Consider the following 17,305-nt stretch of genomic DNA (forward strand, 5'->3'; position numbering starts at 1 on the left):
ATGCACTCCAGCTCTGGGTGCCATAATTTCTTCCATGTCCATGACATGAATGCCCCAAGGACAATATTCTCTTGAGCAACTTTGGTCCCCAGCCTGTGTCAACATCCATTTGTGTGAATAACATTTTCAAAGATTCTAGACAAATGGAACCTCGTAAAATTAGAAAGTTTTTGTAAGGCAAAGGACACTGTCAAAAGGACAAATAGGCAACCAACAAATTGGGAAAAGATCTTCACCAACCCTACATCTGACAGAGGGCTAATATCCAATATATACAAAGAACTCAAGAAGTTACACCCCAGAAAACCAAATAACCTTATTAAAAAATGCGGTACAGAGCTAAACAAGAATTTTCACCTGAAGAACTTCAAATGGCTTAGAAGCACCTTAATAAATGTTCATCATCATTAGATATTAGGGAAATGCAAATCAAAACAACCCTGAGATTTCACCTCACACCACCCAGAATGGCTAAGATTAAAAACTCAGGAGATAGCAAGTGTTGGCGAGGATGTGGAGAAAGAGGGACACTCCTCCACTGCTGGTGGGACTGCAAGCTGGTACAACCAGTGATTTTCCACCACTCTGGAAATCAGTCTGGTTCTGGCAGTTCCTCAGAAAACTGGGGATGATGCTTCCAGAGGACCCTGCTTTACCACTCCTGGGCAAATACCCAGAGGATTCCACAGCATGTAATAAGGAAACAAGCTCCACTATGTTCATAGCAGCCCTATTTAAAATAGCCAGAAGCTGGAAAGAACCCATATGTCCCTCAACGGAGGATTGGATACAAAGAATGTGGTATATATACAAAATGAAGTACTATTCAGCCATTAAAAAACAATGAATTCATGAAATTCTTGGACAAATGGATGGAGCTGGAGAACATCATTCTAGTAGATTTCATTAGAGTTTCCACAATAAGATGAGAGGTGAGAAGGTCACCATGAAATTTCCAGAAAATTTATGACTTATAGTGACTCAACAGCCACCCAGTCCAATACCCATTATGATACAGATGTTTACAAACAAATTGAGTTCAGAAAACTTGATCACTTTGTAATTCAATTCCTATCTTTATTGCCTTCTAATGAAATATTTCTTTATTCAGAATGGGGATTTCCTCCAGACTTGTTTCTATTGCTGGGTAATTTCATATCTAGTTTCAATATTCACTCTTATTTAAAAAAAAAAAAAAAAAAAAACCTTTGCCGATAAAAAGAACCTTTGTTTGGTTAGCATGTAGAAAATCATTGCCTAATACAGAGTCTCTGAATTAATGTGAATTGGATTTTTTCATGAATCATTATGGATGTCAGAGAAAACATATTCAAACAATACATTAAATGAGTGAATCTCACAGTTGCTATGGCAGAATATATATCTCCTTTTAGTCGTTCATCCATCTAATGATGACACTTGTGTGATTTTTCTTATCTTGACTATCCTGGATTATAGGGTCATAAATGTGCATAAAACTGTAGGATGGTGAGTTACACAGGTTGGTTACAGGCCCTAGAGTGGTAAAGAGGGACCACATAGTTTAAATTGTAATTTGTTGATGGAATCTTTTACTACTTTCCATAATGGTCACAGTAGGTAGATTCAATTTCCTCTTGAAGAGAATTCTGTCACTATAAATGCTGAACTACTTTGCTGCAATTATTTTCTGCATGCTTTCTGTCCTTAGTATGTTGGTATGGAATCACATGTGGATGTAAGTTGTGCTTTCTCTGTCAGTAGAAGTTGGAACCTTTTTAATAAAAGACTGAATTCTATGTTTGTTATTTTTCATATCTTCTCAGTACTTTTGCAAGCTTACTGAATGGGTGAATAGAGCACAGTACAAACTGTGCCTAAGGGAACCAGGGGGTATAAATGTGCTCTCCTCCAACACCCAGTCATTCACAGGCATAAAAGAGGCACATAGGTGTGTGTTATGTTTCTCTGTGTGAGGAACTGTTTTCACCTCTGCTCAGTCTTAGACACTGGAAGACATGAGGAAGTAGTGTCCTCTTGTTATGCCCCATCTTTATGTATTCTGGATGCTAATCACTTGTAAAAGGAAGAGCAGACAGACTCGTTTTGCATTTTTGAGGCTGTCTTACCACTGGGTTCTTGTTGTGAAGACACTTTCTAACTGCAGTGTTTCATGTGGCAGCTAGTAAAGGTTCTTTAAAGCTGTTGACAGACAGCAGGGATGCCACTGACTTCACATGTGCTTGGAAGAAGAATCATACAATATATTAAGTCTATTTCAAACCTACAGGTCATATATTCACCTTTAATGTATTTTTCCCCATAGAGTAAGAGACAAAGTTCCATATTGTTTTGGAACACAAGGATTTAACTTATACTTAATTTGTTTTCTGCCTTGATACCTAATTACTGGACTCATATAGTAATGGGAGAGACAAGTAGGCGGAACAGACATTTCTTGAAGTGAGAAATGAAAGCATAGCAATGAAGGATTTGATCAGAAATAATGACTTGTTAAACATGGCTGGGACCATTGCCTGAGAATGTTATTTGTCATTGACACAGCCCTGAAAAGGAAGATTTAAGTAATAAGAGATTAAATGGCTAGGACATATGGTCCTAAAGACTCTTGCATATTCTGGTTATTATGCCACATGAGCTTACTTTGAAGTACAGCATTTTATATATTGTCTTTAAAGGTGACATAGGTCAACAATTACAAAAATTACACAATGGAACTAAGTCAGCAGTAGTTAATTAAACCATGTTGTACCATAAAAACACAGGATTTCTCAAGACATTTACAGACCAAACACACAGGGGCTTTAGGACTAACAACCATACCTGGCCACCATCTTCACTCCTGTTACTGAGCAGGCTGCTATAGCCAGGAATGCAGAGACACCCAAGTGGAAGATTACTTGGGACTTGGTTTGCCAGGGCCCCACCTACACCCAGGAGTTGGGCAGCCCCACAGCAAACTTTTCCATGGGGAAAACAGTCACCCAGGAGTGCTGAGATAGACTTTCAGGCACACAGGAGGGACAAGCACCAGCCAGTGACAGCAGGACCAACTAATACCAAAGATAAATGCAAATGTAGGAACATGGCTAACAGAAATCAAGGCAATATGGTACAATCTGAACCCAATTCTCTCACAACAGCAAGTCCTGGATACCTCAACACACCATAAAAGCAAAATTTGGATTTAAAATCACAGCTCATGATGCTAATGGAGGGCTACAAGAAGGACATGAATAACTCCCTTAAAGAAATACAGGAGACCACAAGTAAACAGGGAGAAGCCCTTAAAGAACTAAAGGAAAACACAACAAAACATGTGAAGGAAATGAACAAAACCATTCAGGATCTAAAAATGGAGGTAGAAACAATAAAGAAATCACAAAGGGAAACAACTCTGGACATAGAAAAGCAAGGAAAGAAGTCAGGAGTCATGGATCCAAGCATCAACAACTGAATACAAAGATAGAAGAGAGAATCTCAGATGCAGAAGATACTATAGAAGGCATTGATACAACAATCAAAGGAAATGAAAATTGCAAAAAGCTTCTGACCCAAACATCCAGGAAATCCAAGACAAAAATGAGAAGACCAAACCTAAGGATTATAGGTATAGAAGAGAGTGAAGATTTCCAACTTAAAGAGCCAGTAAATGTCTTCAACAAAATTATAGAAGAGAATTTCCCTAACCTAAAGAAAGAGATGCCCATGAACATACAAGAAGCCTACAGAACTCCAAACAGACTGGACCCGATCAGAAATTTCTACCAGCACATAATAACCAAAACACCAAATGTACTAAACAAAGAAAGAATATTAAAAGCAGTAAGGGAAAAACATCAAGTAATATATAAAGGTAGACAGACCTACCAGAATTACACAGGACTTCACACCAGAGACTATGAAAGCCAGAAGAGCTGGGCAGATGTCATAGAGACATTAAAAGAACACAAATGCCAACCCAAGCTGCTATACCCAGCAAATCTCTCAATTACCATAGATGGAGAAAACAAGGTATACCATGACAAAAACAAATTTACACAGTATCTTTCCACAAATCCAACCCTTCAAAGGATAATGAATGGAAAACACCAACATGATCCTAAGCTACATAACAAAGCAGACTGAGTAAGGCAGTACAGGCAGGTCAAACAAAATCTTCCCCCCACGGACTCAACTTCAGTTGCTGCCTCCATATCCTACCTTGAGTTCCTCTCTGATTTCATCAGTGATATATTTACGTGCTGTAATGTGAACACCCTTCCTCCATAATTTGCTTTTGCTCATGGCGTTTTAGGAAAGGAGCATAAACCTTATGAGTATTCACCTTAGAATACTCATTTATTTATACCTAAATTAACAAGTGAACATGGTTGTAATAACAATGCAATGAATTGAAACTGTAAAATGTATCAGGGAAAAGGAAATCTTGGCCATCCCTTCATGACAAATTTCTATTACCTACGGATATGGATCAGTGTGTGAAGTGTCCAGAAACTTATTATGCAAATGTAGAAAAGAGACACTGCCTCAAGAAAACAGTAACATTTCTGTCCTATAGCAATCTCTTGTGCATGGGACTCACAATCATGTCTGTGAGATTCTCTGCACTCACAGCTCTTGTTATTTGGGTATTTGTCAACCACAAAGACACTCCAATTGTGAAGGCCAATAATAGATCTCTCAGATACACCCTGCTCACCACTCTGACACTCTGTTTCCTCTGTCCTTTGCTCTTCATTGGCCTTCCAAACACTGCCACATGTATCCTTCAGCAGAACTTATTTAGACTCCTGTTCACAGTGGCTCTGTCTAGTGTGTTGGACAAAACCATCACTGTTGTTATGGCCTTTGAGATTACTGCTTCTGGAAGAAAGGCAAGATGGTTGCTTATATCACCGGTACTGAATTTCATCATTCCAGTTGGTACCCTGAACCTTTTTTGGTGTATGACTGGTTATAGCACCTCCATTTGTTGACATGAATGTACCCTCTGAACAAGGACACATCATCATTTTGCGAAACAAGAGCTCAAATCTTGCCTACCATGGCACTCTGGCCTATTTGGGTGTCTTGGCCTTTGGTAGCTACTTCATGGCTTTTTTTGTCCAGGAATCTGCCTGACATATTTAATGAGGTCAAGTTCCTGGCTTTCAGCATCTTGGTGTTTTGTAGTGTCTGGATCACCTTCCTTCCTGTCTACCACAGCAACATAGTGAAGGCCATGGTGGTTATGGTAATTGTCTTTATCTTGGCTTCCAGTGCAAGCATTCTCAGCCTAATCTTTGCTCCAAAGTGCTATGTTATTTTGTTCAAATCAGAGGAAAACACATTTCATCAAATCAGGAATAAAAGACATCAAAGGAGCAAAAATTTGCTTCAAACATAGTTCACATGATTCTTCAAGTAAACTGAATATTACTAGTTATCTACCACACTAATAGTCATATATAAGGTTATAAGATGGTGTCCCAAAAATAGCTTTGAGGGATTCTTCTTACCAAATCTTATATTCTGAGCTTGATTCTTTTGAAACACATGATAAACTAAGGGACAACCAATTTTCTGTGGTTGAACTAGTGTTTGTCTAGAATCCAAAATCAGTCTGTTCCTTTTTTAACTTTTAACGAATTATCTTATCTAGTCACAACCCATATGTTGCTGCCCCCTCCTAGTTGCCTACTCCAAGAATTCTTCACCCAACACTGCTCTTTTATATGCATAGCCCATCTCTGCATCATCAAGTCTGTACTACACTTTGTACATCAACTCCTTCTGAGGCCATACAAGGCATTCAGTCCTCTGATATATACATTCCAGGGACCTCAGACCAGCCAGTGTATCATTGGTTTGTGGATTTATCTCTGTGAGCACCCAAGGGTCAGAGTACTTGGAACTTTTGGTCTTCCTATGGGATTGCCATCCCCTTCAGTTCTTTCAATCCTTCCCCTAACGCTTCATTAGGGGGTCCCTGAAATCAGTCTAATGTTTGACTGTAAGTACATGCATCTATCTTTGTCAGCTACTGGTAAAGCCTTTCAGAGGATAGCCAAGCTAGGCTCCTGTCTGCAGGAACACCGTAGCCTCATTAATATGGTAAGGGTTGGGTGCATGCCCATGGGATCAATCTCTGTTTGGGTCTGTCACTGGCCAGCCATTCCTTCAGTCACTGGCCCATTTTTTGCTTGTGTCTCTTTTAGATAGGAACAATTCTGGGCAAAACGATTGGACCAGAACAGAAATTCCTCCCATCACATAATAATCAAAACAGCAAATAAACTAAACAAAAAAAGAATATTAAAAGCAGTATTGGAAAAAGTTCAAGTAACTTATAAAGGCAGGCCTATCAGAATTATACCAGACTTCTCACCTGAGAAGATGAAACTAGAAGATCCTAGGCAGATCTCAGATAGACCCTGAGAGAACAAAAATGCCAGCCCAGACTACTATACCCAAGAAACCCTTAGTCATGATAGATGGAGAAACCAAGATATTCTGGGATAAAATCAAATTTACACAATATCTTTCCACAAACCCAGCCCCACAAAGGAAAATATATGGAAAACGCCAACACAAGGAGGGAAACTACACCATTGAAAGAGCAAGAAACTGGTGGCAGCGGCGGCAGCGGCTGCGGCGGTGGTGGCTATGGCGGCGACAGCAGTGCAGCAGTGGCTGGTCCAGCTGAAGGGCCATCAGCAGTGGAACCAAGGCGACACAGGGTCCAGTTAGGCCCTGTGTCCACGACCACTGACCTTCGCTGACCAGCCGGGCTGCAAGCAGCTGCAGTTTTGCGGCGACTTTCATTGCCTAGAAGCCACTTCAGAACTCGGCCTCCCGCCAGTCAGAAGAGGCTCATCTCCATCTTGGTTTCGTACTCCAGAGAGATCGGACAGACTGGGGTACACAAACATAATCCGAGGCCAACACCGCAGGGGTCTGAGCCCGATGGGCGTTGGCCGGCACCCAGGCCCTGGGCTGTTCGCGGGGCCATCTGGGTGCCAACCCAGCAGGAGGTTTTTTGCCCTGGCCTGCGCGCGCACCGCCATTTTGCCTACAGGATGCCAGAGAGCTCTGGCGGGCAGAGCCTTAACAGGCATAGCCTAAGGCTAACAAAGCGGGGTCTAGGCCCCAAAAGGCCCAGGCCTGACCCCAAGAACTGGGCGGCTTGGTGGGCCATCTGTGTGTCAACCCGCCCAGGAAGTTGTTAGCACAGCAGACTCTCCAGGCGCTTTCGGGGAGTGCGAGCACACACGCCCTCCATCCTGGTCACCTGACAGACCCAATTAACAGTCATAGCCCTAGGGGAACTTTGCTCGGACCTTGGCCTCCCAGGCTTTTGCCTGGACTGAGGGCCTGGGCAGCCAGGCTAACCTTGTGTGCGCCAGCCCTGTTGGGGGATCAGCTGCCCAGCGGAGTGATCAGAACACAGGGGAGGTCCTGGCAGCATACACCGTCGGCGTTCCCTGGGGGTGGGGGGCTAGAAAAGGGGTAATCATTTGAAATGTAAATTAAAAATTATATCGAATAAAAAAAGTAAAAAAAAAAAAAAAGAAAAGAAAAGAAAAAAAAAGGATAAGATGTTCTATATATGTTAAATATAATTGGTCCAAAGCTTCAATTAGGTTCATTGTGTCCCTGTTTATTTTCTGTTTTCCTGATCGGTCCACTGAGGAAAGTGCAGTGTTGAAGTCACCCACCATTATTGTGTTAGGTGCAATATGTGCTTTGAGCTTTAATGAAGTTTCTTTTATGAAAGTGGGTGCCCTTGCATTTGGAGCATAGTTGTTCAGGATTGAGAGTTCTTCTTGTATTTTTCCCTTGACCAGCAAGGAGTGTCCCTCAGAGTCCCTTTTGATGACTTTGGGTTGAAAGTCAATTTCGTCTGATATTAGAATGGCTACTCCAGCTTGTTTCCTGGGACCATTTGCTTGTAAAATTGTCTTCCAGCCTTTTAATCTAAGGTAGTGTTTGTCTTTGACCGTGAGGTGTGTTTCCTGTAAGCAGCAAATTGTAGGACCCTGTTTACATATCCAGTCAGTTAGTCTATTTCTTTTTATTGGGGCATTGAGTCCATTGATGTTAAGAGATATTAAGGAGTAGTGATTGTTACTTCCTGTCATTTTTGACGTTATTTTTTAAATTTGATTGGTTAGCTTCTTTTGGGTTTGATGAAAGGTTGCTATCTTGCTTTTTCCAGGCTGAAGTTTCCCTCCTTGTATTGGTGTTTTCCTCCTATTGTCCTTTGTAGGGCTGGGTTTGTGGATAGATATTGGATAAACTTGGTTTTGTCATGGAATATCTTAGTTTCTCCATCTACGGTGATTGAGAGTTTTGCTAGATATCGTAGTTTCAGCTGGCATTTGTGTTCTCTTAGAGTCTGCATGAGATCTGCCCAGGATCTTCTAGCCTTCATAGTCTCAGGTGAAAAGTCTGCTGTGATTCTGATAGGTCTTCCTTTATATTTTACTTGGCCTTTTTCTCTTACTGCCTTTAATATTCTTTCTTTGTTTAGTACATTTGGGGTTTTGATTGTTATGTGACAGGAAGTATTTCTGTTCTGGTCCGGTCTGTTTGGAGTTCTGTAGGCTTCTTGTATATTCATGGGCATCTCTTTCTTTAGGTTAGGGAAGTTTTCTTCCATAATTTTATTGAAGATATTTGCTAGCCCTTTAAGTTGTAAATCTTCACTCTCATCTATGCCTATAATCCTTAGGTTTGGTCTTCTCATTGTGTCCAGGATTTCCTGGATATTTTGGGTTACAAGCTTTTTGCAATTTGCATTTTCTTTAACTGTTGAATCCATGGTTTCTAAGGTATCTTCAACATCTGAGATTCTTTCTTCTATCTCTTGTATTTTGTTGTTGATATTTGTATCTCTGTCCCCTGATTTCTTCCCAAGGCTTTCTAACTCCAAAGTTGTCTCCGTTTGAGTTTTCTTAGTCGTTTCTACTTCTGATTTTAGATCCTGGATGGTTTTGCTTAGCTCCTTCACTTGCTTGTTTGTGCTTTCATGTAATTCTTTAAGAGATTTTTGTGTTTCCTCTTTCATGACCTCAGCCTGTTGACCAAAGTTCTCCTGTATTTCTTTAAGTGTTTTTTGCGTTTCCTCATTATTGGCTTTTGTATTCTCCAGGATTATTTTCAATGATTTTTGTGTTTCCCTTGCAAGGGCTTCTAACTTTTGATCCATTTTCTCCTGAATTTCTTTAAGTATGTCCTTCATGTGTTCCTGTACCAGCATCATGACCAGTGATTTTAAATCCAGATCTTGTTTTACTGGTGTGATGGGGTATCCAGGACATGCTGTTAAAGGAGAATTGGGTTCAGATGCTGCCATATTGCCTTAATTTGTGTTAGTGACGTTCCTGCATTTATCTTTTGCCGTCTAGTTCTCACTGGTGTTAGTTGGTCTTGTCAATGCTGGACTCACCAGTGCAAGCTGCCCCTTCCCAGGTGGCCTCTGGTGCACAACTTACCTCCTGCACTGCCTGGAGACAGGGTGCTGTTGCCCAGGCTGTTCAGATCATGAAGCAGACACTTGAAGGCTCCCCCTGGGGCCTGCTGGATTCAGCGGAGCACACCGACTTCTCCCCGCTGGCCACCCAGAAGCCCCTCTTGCCTCTTGCAGGACCTGGAGATGTGGTGTTGCCGCCCAGGCTCATCTGGATCCGGAAGCAGAGAGATCTGAGGGCTTCTGCCATAGAGCAGACTACTCTGCTTTTAGTAGACTCTAGATTTCCCAAGAAGGGCTCAGTTCATGTAATTTCCTTCTGTTTAATAGAGGGGATTTCTCAAATATATTACTAAGGAATTTGATTTCTGTGTCTTTGAAAAATTCCTTGTCTTTATATATTCACACTTCAGAACAAATTCTTTTTTACATTGTGTGTCTGAATGGAAATTAAGAGAAGTTTCTCATTGGTGCTCAAAGGTTGCTTCAAGGATTTCTGTCACCACTTATCACTTTTGAAAACATCATGTAACTTTGGTGAACGGGAAAAACTGGAAGAAAAAGGTTCGTCAGATGATTTGAATTTATGCACCCTTACTCTATTATATCCTTCAATAGCCCATACCTCAAAATAATCAGGGAGTTCTACATTTTCTGAAATTGAAATATCACCAATCTGTATTAGCAAATCAAATACATACATACATACATACGTACATACATACATAGACATACAAAACATATGTATATGTGTGTGTGTATATATATATATATATATATATATATATATATATATATATATGAATGAGACTATCTAATGATCTCAGTAGTGAAAAATTAAATATTTGTGTCTAAACCAAAGTTCTTTCTACATGTGTATCTAACAATTCTTACCTTTGAGGTGAGTCGATTTTGGGATAAATGATAGAACTGTAAGGATATATTATGTAAGATTTATGCTTTTGTGTATTTATTTCCTATATGTATCTACTAATTTTGTCTTAAGAGGTATATTATTTTTAGTTAATGTTAATGAAATAACTGGCAAAATGGTAAGCTCAATAAATCTACAAAAGGTCATGTACTTTTTCTGGGAACGTGTTCTACACAATTACAAGCCTAAGCATACTGAGATGCATACATGCATGAGGAAATTGGTAGTAGCATCATTTGCAGCTGAAATATTGACACAATTTAAATATGCATCAATTGTAGGTCAACTAAAAAATTAAGTTTCATGTATACCATGAAATATGGACAGTTTCAAAAATAGATTTAAGTGTACTTTTATGCCCATGATAATACTATCAAATCAAGTTATACAACTATATGTAGTTTTACATATATACACATAATTTATTGAATTGCACATGCCAATACCAAATGTACTTATATACACCATAAAATAATTTTTAAGAATGGAAATCTCTATGGAAAATCTGAAGTGTAAGTTTTGCTTTGTATCCTTCTGTTTTGTTAAAATATATTTTATTCACAACCATGTATATCACATCATGAAATTTTTAAAAATAAAAAAGCATCAATCTCCCCAAGAAATACACTTGTAAATACTAGCACCTTTACTATTATTATTTGTCACCATGCTGTTTAAATATTCCTGAGTTATCTTTAACTGTTGTGATTACTTGTTCATTAAACCCAGATAGGTTTCATGGCTTCCTGTTACATGTTCCTCCAAAGACTTGTACTCATGAATATGAATATATATGTACATCTTTTTATGTGTAAATAGAATTAATGAGATTTGTAACCTAGTGATGTGCCTATTAAAAATTATTTTAAGGGTCAATAAAATGAAAATCCAGAAATAAAACCACACACTTGATATTTGACAATGAAGCCAAAAATATACAATGGAAAAAAGAAAGCATCTTCAATAAATGGCGCTGGTCTAACTGGCTGTCTGTATGTAGAAAAATGAAAATGAACCCATATTTGTCACCATACACAAAGCTCAAGTCTAAGTGGGTCAAGGACCTCAATATAAAACCAGATACACTGAATCTATTAGAAGAGAAAGTGAGAAAGAGCCTTGAACTCATTGGCACAGGGGGAAACTTCCTAAACAGAACTCCAATGGCTCATGCTCTATGATCAAGGATTGATAAATGGGATCTCATGAAACTGGAAAGCATCTATAAGGCAAAGGATATAGTCAAGAAGACAAATTGGCAACCTAAAGAATGGGAAAAAATCTTCACTAACCCCACATCCGATAGAGGGCTAATACACAAAATATATAAAGATCTCAAGAAGCTAATCACCAGAAAACCAAACAACCCAATTTTAAAAATGGGGTATAGAATTAAACCAAGATTCCACAACTGAGGAATCTTCAATGGCTGAGAAGCACCTAAAGAAATGTTCTAAGTCCTTAGTGATCAGAGAAATGCAAATCGAAAGGACCCTGAGATTCCACCTTACACCAACCAGAATGGCTAAGATCCAAACTTCAGATAACAACACACGTTGGAAAGGTTGTGGAAAAAGAGGAACACTTCTCCATTGCTGGTGGGATTGCAAACTGGTACAACTACTCAGGAAATCAATCTGGAGGTTCCTCAGAAAACTGAAAATAGATCTTCCTTATGATCCATCTATACCACTCTTGGGAACCTACCCAAAAGATTCCCTACCATGCCAGAGGGGTACATGTTCCACTAGGTTCATTGCTGCCTCATTTGTGATAGCCAGATGTTGGAAAAAAATCTAGATGTCCAACAACAGAAGAATGGATACAGAAAATGTGGTTCATTTACACAATGGAATACTACTAAGCTATTAAGAATGAAGACTTGCTATATATTGGTTATTAGCACTCTATCTGATGTAGGATTGGTGAAGATCTTTTCCCAATTTGTTGGTTGCCGATTTGTCCTTTTGATGGTGTACTTTGCAATACAGAAACTTTGTAATTTTATGAGGTACCATTTGTCAATTTTTTATCTTAGAGCAATTGCTATTGGTGTTCTGTTCAGAAACTCTCTCCCTGTACCGATATCCTCAAGGGTCTTACCCAGTTTCTTTTCTATTAGCTTCAGAGTGTCTGGCTTTATGTCGAGGTCTTTGATCCATTTGGATTTGAGCTTAGTACAAGAGGACAAGGATGGATCAATTCGAATTCTTCTCCATGCTGACCTCCATTTGAACCAGCACCATTTGTTGAAAAGGCTATCTTTTTTCCATTGGATGTTTTCAGCCCCTTTGTCAAGGATCAAGTGGCCATAGGTGTGTGGGTACATTTCTGGATCTTGAATCCTGTTCCATTGATCCACCTGCCTGTCACTGTACCAATACCATGCAGTTTTTAACACTATTGCTCTGTAGTATTGCTTGAGGTCAGGGATACTGATTCCCCCAGAATTTCTTTTGTTGCTGAGAATAGTTTTAGCTATCGTGGGTTTTTTGTTATTCCAGATGAATTTGCTGATTGCTCTTTCTAATTCTGTGAAGAATTGAGTTGGGATTTTGATGGGTATTGCATTGAATCTGTATATTGCTTTTGGCAAAATGGCCATTTTAACTATATTAATTCTGCCTATCATGAGCATGGGAGGTTTTCCCATTTTTTGAGGTCTTCTTCCATTTCCTTCTTCAGAGTCTTGAAGTTCTTGTCAGACAGATCTTTCACATGTTTGGTAAGAGTCACCCCAAGATACTTTATACTGTTTGTGGCTATTGTGAAGGGGGTCATTTCCCTAATTTCTTTCTCAGCCTGCTTATCCTTTGAGTATAGGAAGGCCACTGATTTGCTTGAGTTGATTTTATAGCCTGCCACTTTGCTGAAGTTGTTTATCAGCTGTAGGAGTTCTCTAGTGGAGTTTTTTGGGTCACTTAGGTAGACTATCATGTCATCTGCAAATAATGATAGTTTGACTTCTTCCTTTCCAATTTGTATCCCTTTGACCTCCTTATGTTGTCAAATTGCCTGAGTTAGTACCTCAAGTACAATATTGAAAAGATAAGGAGAAAGGGGGTAGCCCTGTCTACTCCCTGATTTTAGTGGGATTGCTTTAAGGTTAAAGAACTCAAGAAGTTAGACTCGAGAAAACCAAACAACCCTATTAAAAATGGGGTACAGAGTTAAACAAAGAATTCTTACCTGAAGAACTTTGGATGGCGGAGAAGCATCTTAAATAATGCTCAACTTCATTAGTCAGTAGGCAAATGCAAATCAAAACAACCCTGAGATTTCACCTTACACCAATCAGAATGGTTAAGATTAAAAATTCATGAGACAGCAGGTGTTAGCAAGGATGTGGAGAGAGGAACACTCCTCCACTGCTGGTGGGGTTGCAAATTGGTACAACTACTCTGGAAATCAGTCTGGCGGTTCCTCTGAAAACTGGGCACCTCGCTTCCAGAGGATCTTGCTATACCACTCCTGGGCATATACCCAGAGGATTCCCCACCATGTAATAAGGATACATGCTCCACTATGTTCATAGCAGCCATATTTATAATTGCCAGAAGCTGGAAAGAACCCAGGTATCCCTCAACAGAAGAGTGGATGCAAAATTGTGGTATATCTACACAATGGAGTACTATTCAGCCATTAGAAACAATGAATTCATGAAATTCTTAGGCAAATGGATGGAGCTAGAGAACATCATAGTAAGTGAGGTAACCCAGACTCAAAAGGTGAATCATGGTATGCACTCACTAATAAGTGGATATTAACCTAGAGAATTGGAATAGCCAACACATAATCCACACATCAAATGAGGTACAAGAAGAAAGGAGGAGTGGCCCCTTGTTCTGGAAAGACTCAGTGAAGCAGTATTTGGAAAATCCAGAACAGGGAAGTGGGAAGGGGTAGGTGGGAAGACAGAGGGAAAGAAGGGGACTTATGGGACTTTGGGGGAGTGGGGGGCTAGAAAAGGGGAAATCATTTGAAATGTAAATAAAAAATTATATCGAATAAAAAAATAAAAAAAAGAAGACTTTGCCAGTCACATGATACTAAAACATCAGGATTCTCGACAATTCCATTGATAGATACCAAATACCAAAATTAAATCCGGACCGACTAGACCATCTAAACAGTCCCATAATGCCTAAAGAAATAGAAGGAGTTATAGAAAGTCTTCCAACCAAAAAAAGCACAGGACCAGATGGTTTCAGTGCAGAATTCTATCAGACCTTCAAAGAAGAGTTAACACCAATACTCTTCAAACTATTCCACAAAATAGAAACAGAAGGAACACTACCCAATTCCTTCTACGAAGCCACAATTACACTGATACCAAAACCACACAAAGATCCAACAAAGAAAGAGAACTTCAGAACAATTTCCCTTATGAAAATCGATGCAAAAATACTCAATAAAATTCTTGCCAACCGAATCCAAGAACACATCAAAACGATCATCCACCATGATCAAGTAGGCTTTATCCCGGGAATGCAGGGTTGGTTCAATATACGGAAATCCATCAATGCAATCCACTACATAAACAAACTCAAAGAAAAACACCACATGGTCATTTCATTGGATGCTGAAAAAGCATTTGACAAAATTCAGCATCCTTTCATGCTTAAAGTCTTGGAGAGAACAGGAATTCAAGGCCCATACCTAAACATAGTAAAAGCAATATACAGCAAACCGGTAGACAGCATCAAACTAAATGGAGAGAAACTTGAAGCAATCCCACTGAAATCAGGGACCAGACAAGGCTGCCCCCTTTCTCCTTATCTTTTCAATAATGTACGTGAAGTACTAGCTTGGGCAATTCGACAACATAAGGAGGTCAAAGGGATACAAATCAGAAAGGAAGAAGTCAACCTATCATTTGCAGACTACATGATAGTCTACCTAAGTGACCCAAAAAACTCCACTAGAGAGCTCCTACAGCTGATAAAAAAACTTCAGCAAAGTGGCAGGTTATAAAATCAACTCAAGCAAATCAGTGGCCTTCCTATACTCAAAGGATAAGCAGGCTGAGAAAGAAATTAGGGAAATGACCCCCTTCACAATAGCCACAAACAGTCTAAAGTGTCTTGAAGTAACTCTTCCCAAACATGTGAAAGATCTGTATGACAAGAACTTCAAGACTCTGAAGAAGGAAATGGAAGAAGACCTCAAAAAATGGGAAAACCTCCCATGCTCATGGATCGGTAGAATCAATATAGTTAAAAGAGTGGTTTTCAATAGCAACTAAAACAACAGAAAGCCCACATAAACATTGAGGCTGAACAATACTCTACTCAATGACACCTCGGCCAAAGAAGAAATCAAGAAAGAAATCAGAGAATTTTATTGAGTATTTTTTGCATCGCTGTTCATAAGGGAAATTGGTCTGAAGTTCATTTTTTATAATTTAATGAAAATTAAAGCACAACATACCCAAATCCATGGGACACAATGAAAGCAGTGCTAAGAGGAAAACACTACACCAATCATTCTATGAAGTCACAATTTTGCTGATACCAAAACCATATAAAGATCCAACAAAAAAAGAGAACTTCAGAACAATTTTACTTATGAGTATCTGTGCAACAATATACAAAAAATTCATGCCACCTGGATCTAAGAACACATCAAAACAATAATTCACCGCAATGAATTAGGCTTCGTCCCAGGAATGCAAGAATGGCTCAACATATGGAAATCCATCGATGTCATCCACTACATAAACAAACTCAAGGAAAAAAACACAAAGTCATTTCATTAGATGCTGAAAAATCATTTGACAAGATTCAGCATCCCTTTGTGTTAAAAGTCTTGGAAAGATGAGAATTCAACACCCATATCTAAACATAGTAAAAGCAATATACAGCAAACCAGCAGCCAACATCAAACTAAATGGAGAGAAACTTGAATCATAAAATCAGGGACTAGATGCCCTCTCTCTCCATATCAATTTAATATAGTACTTAAAGTTCTAGCTAGAACAATTAGGCAACAAAAAGAAGTCAAAGTGATACATATTGAAAAGGAAGAAATCAAACTATCAGTATTTGCAGATGATAGGATAGTATACTTAAGCGGCCCAAAAAACTTTATCAGAGAAATCCTATAGCTGATAAACAACTTCAGCAATGTGATCAGATATAAATTTACTTAAGCAAATCAGTAGCCTGCCTATACTCAAAGGATAAACAGGCTGAGAAAGAAATTGGGGAAATGACACCATTCACAATAGCCACAAACAATATAAAGTATCTTGGTGTGAATCTAACCAAACAAGTGAAAGATCTGTATGACAGGAACGTCAAATCTCTAAAAAAAAAAATTGAAGAAAATGTAAAAATATCCCATGCTTGTGGATTGACAGGATTAAGATAGTAGTAATGACCATCTTGCCAAAATTAATATACAAATTTAAATTTGGGATTTATCAAAATCCCAACTCAATTCTTCATAGAGTTCGATAGAGCAATTCTCAAATTCATCTGAAATAACAAAAAACCGAGGATAGCTAAAACTATTCTCAACAGTAAAAGAACTTCTGGGGATATCAGTATCCTAGACCTCAAGCAGTAGTACATAGCAATAGCATTAAAAACTGCAAGGTATTGGTACAGTGACAGGCAGGTGGATCAATGAAATAGAATTGACGACCCAGAAATGAACCCACACACTTATGGTCACTTGATCTTTGACAAAAAAGGTAAAACCATCCACTGGAAAAAAGATAGCCTTTTCAACAAATGGTGATGTTTCATCTGACAGCATGCAGAGGAATGCGAATCAATTCATTCTTATATCCTTGTACTGAATGTATTCTTTTTTTGTTATTTGTTTTGGGTTTTTGTTTGTTTGTTTGTTTTTCAAGACAGGGTTTCTATGTGTGGGCCAGGCTGTCCTGGAACTCATTCTGTAGACCAGGC

Source organism: Apodemus sylvaticus, chromosome 20, assembly GCF_947179515.1.
Source record: "Apodemus sylvaticus chromosome 20, mApoSyl1.1, whole genome shotgun sequence".
In the NCBI taxonomy this organism is placed as follows: domain Eukaryota; kingdom Metazoa; phylum Chordata; class Mammalia; order Rodentia; family Muridae; genus Apodemus; species Apodemus sylvaticus.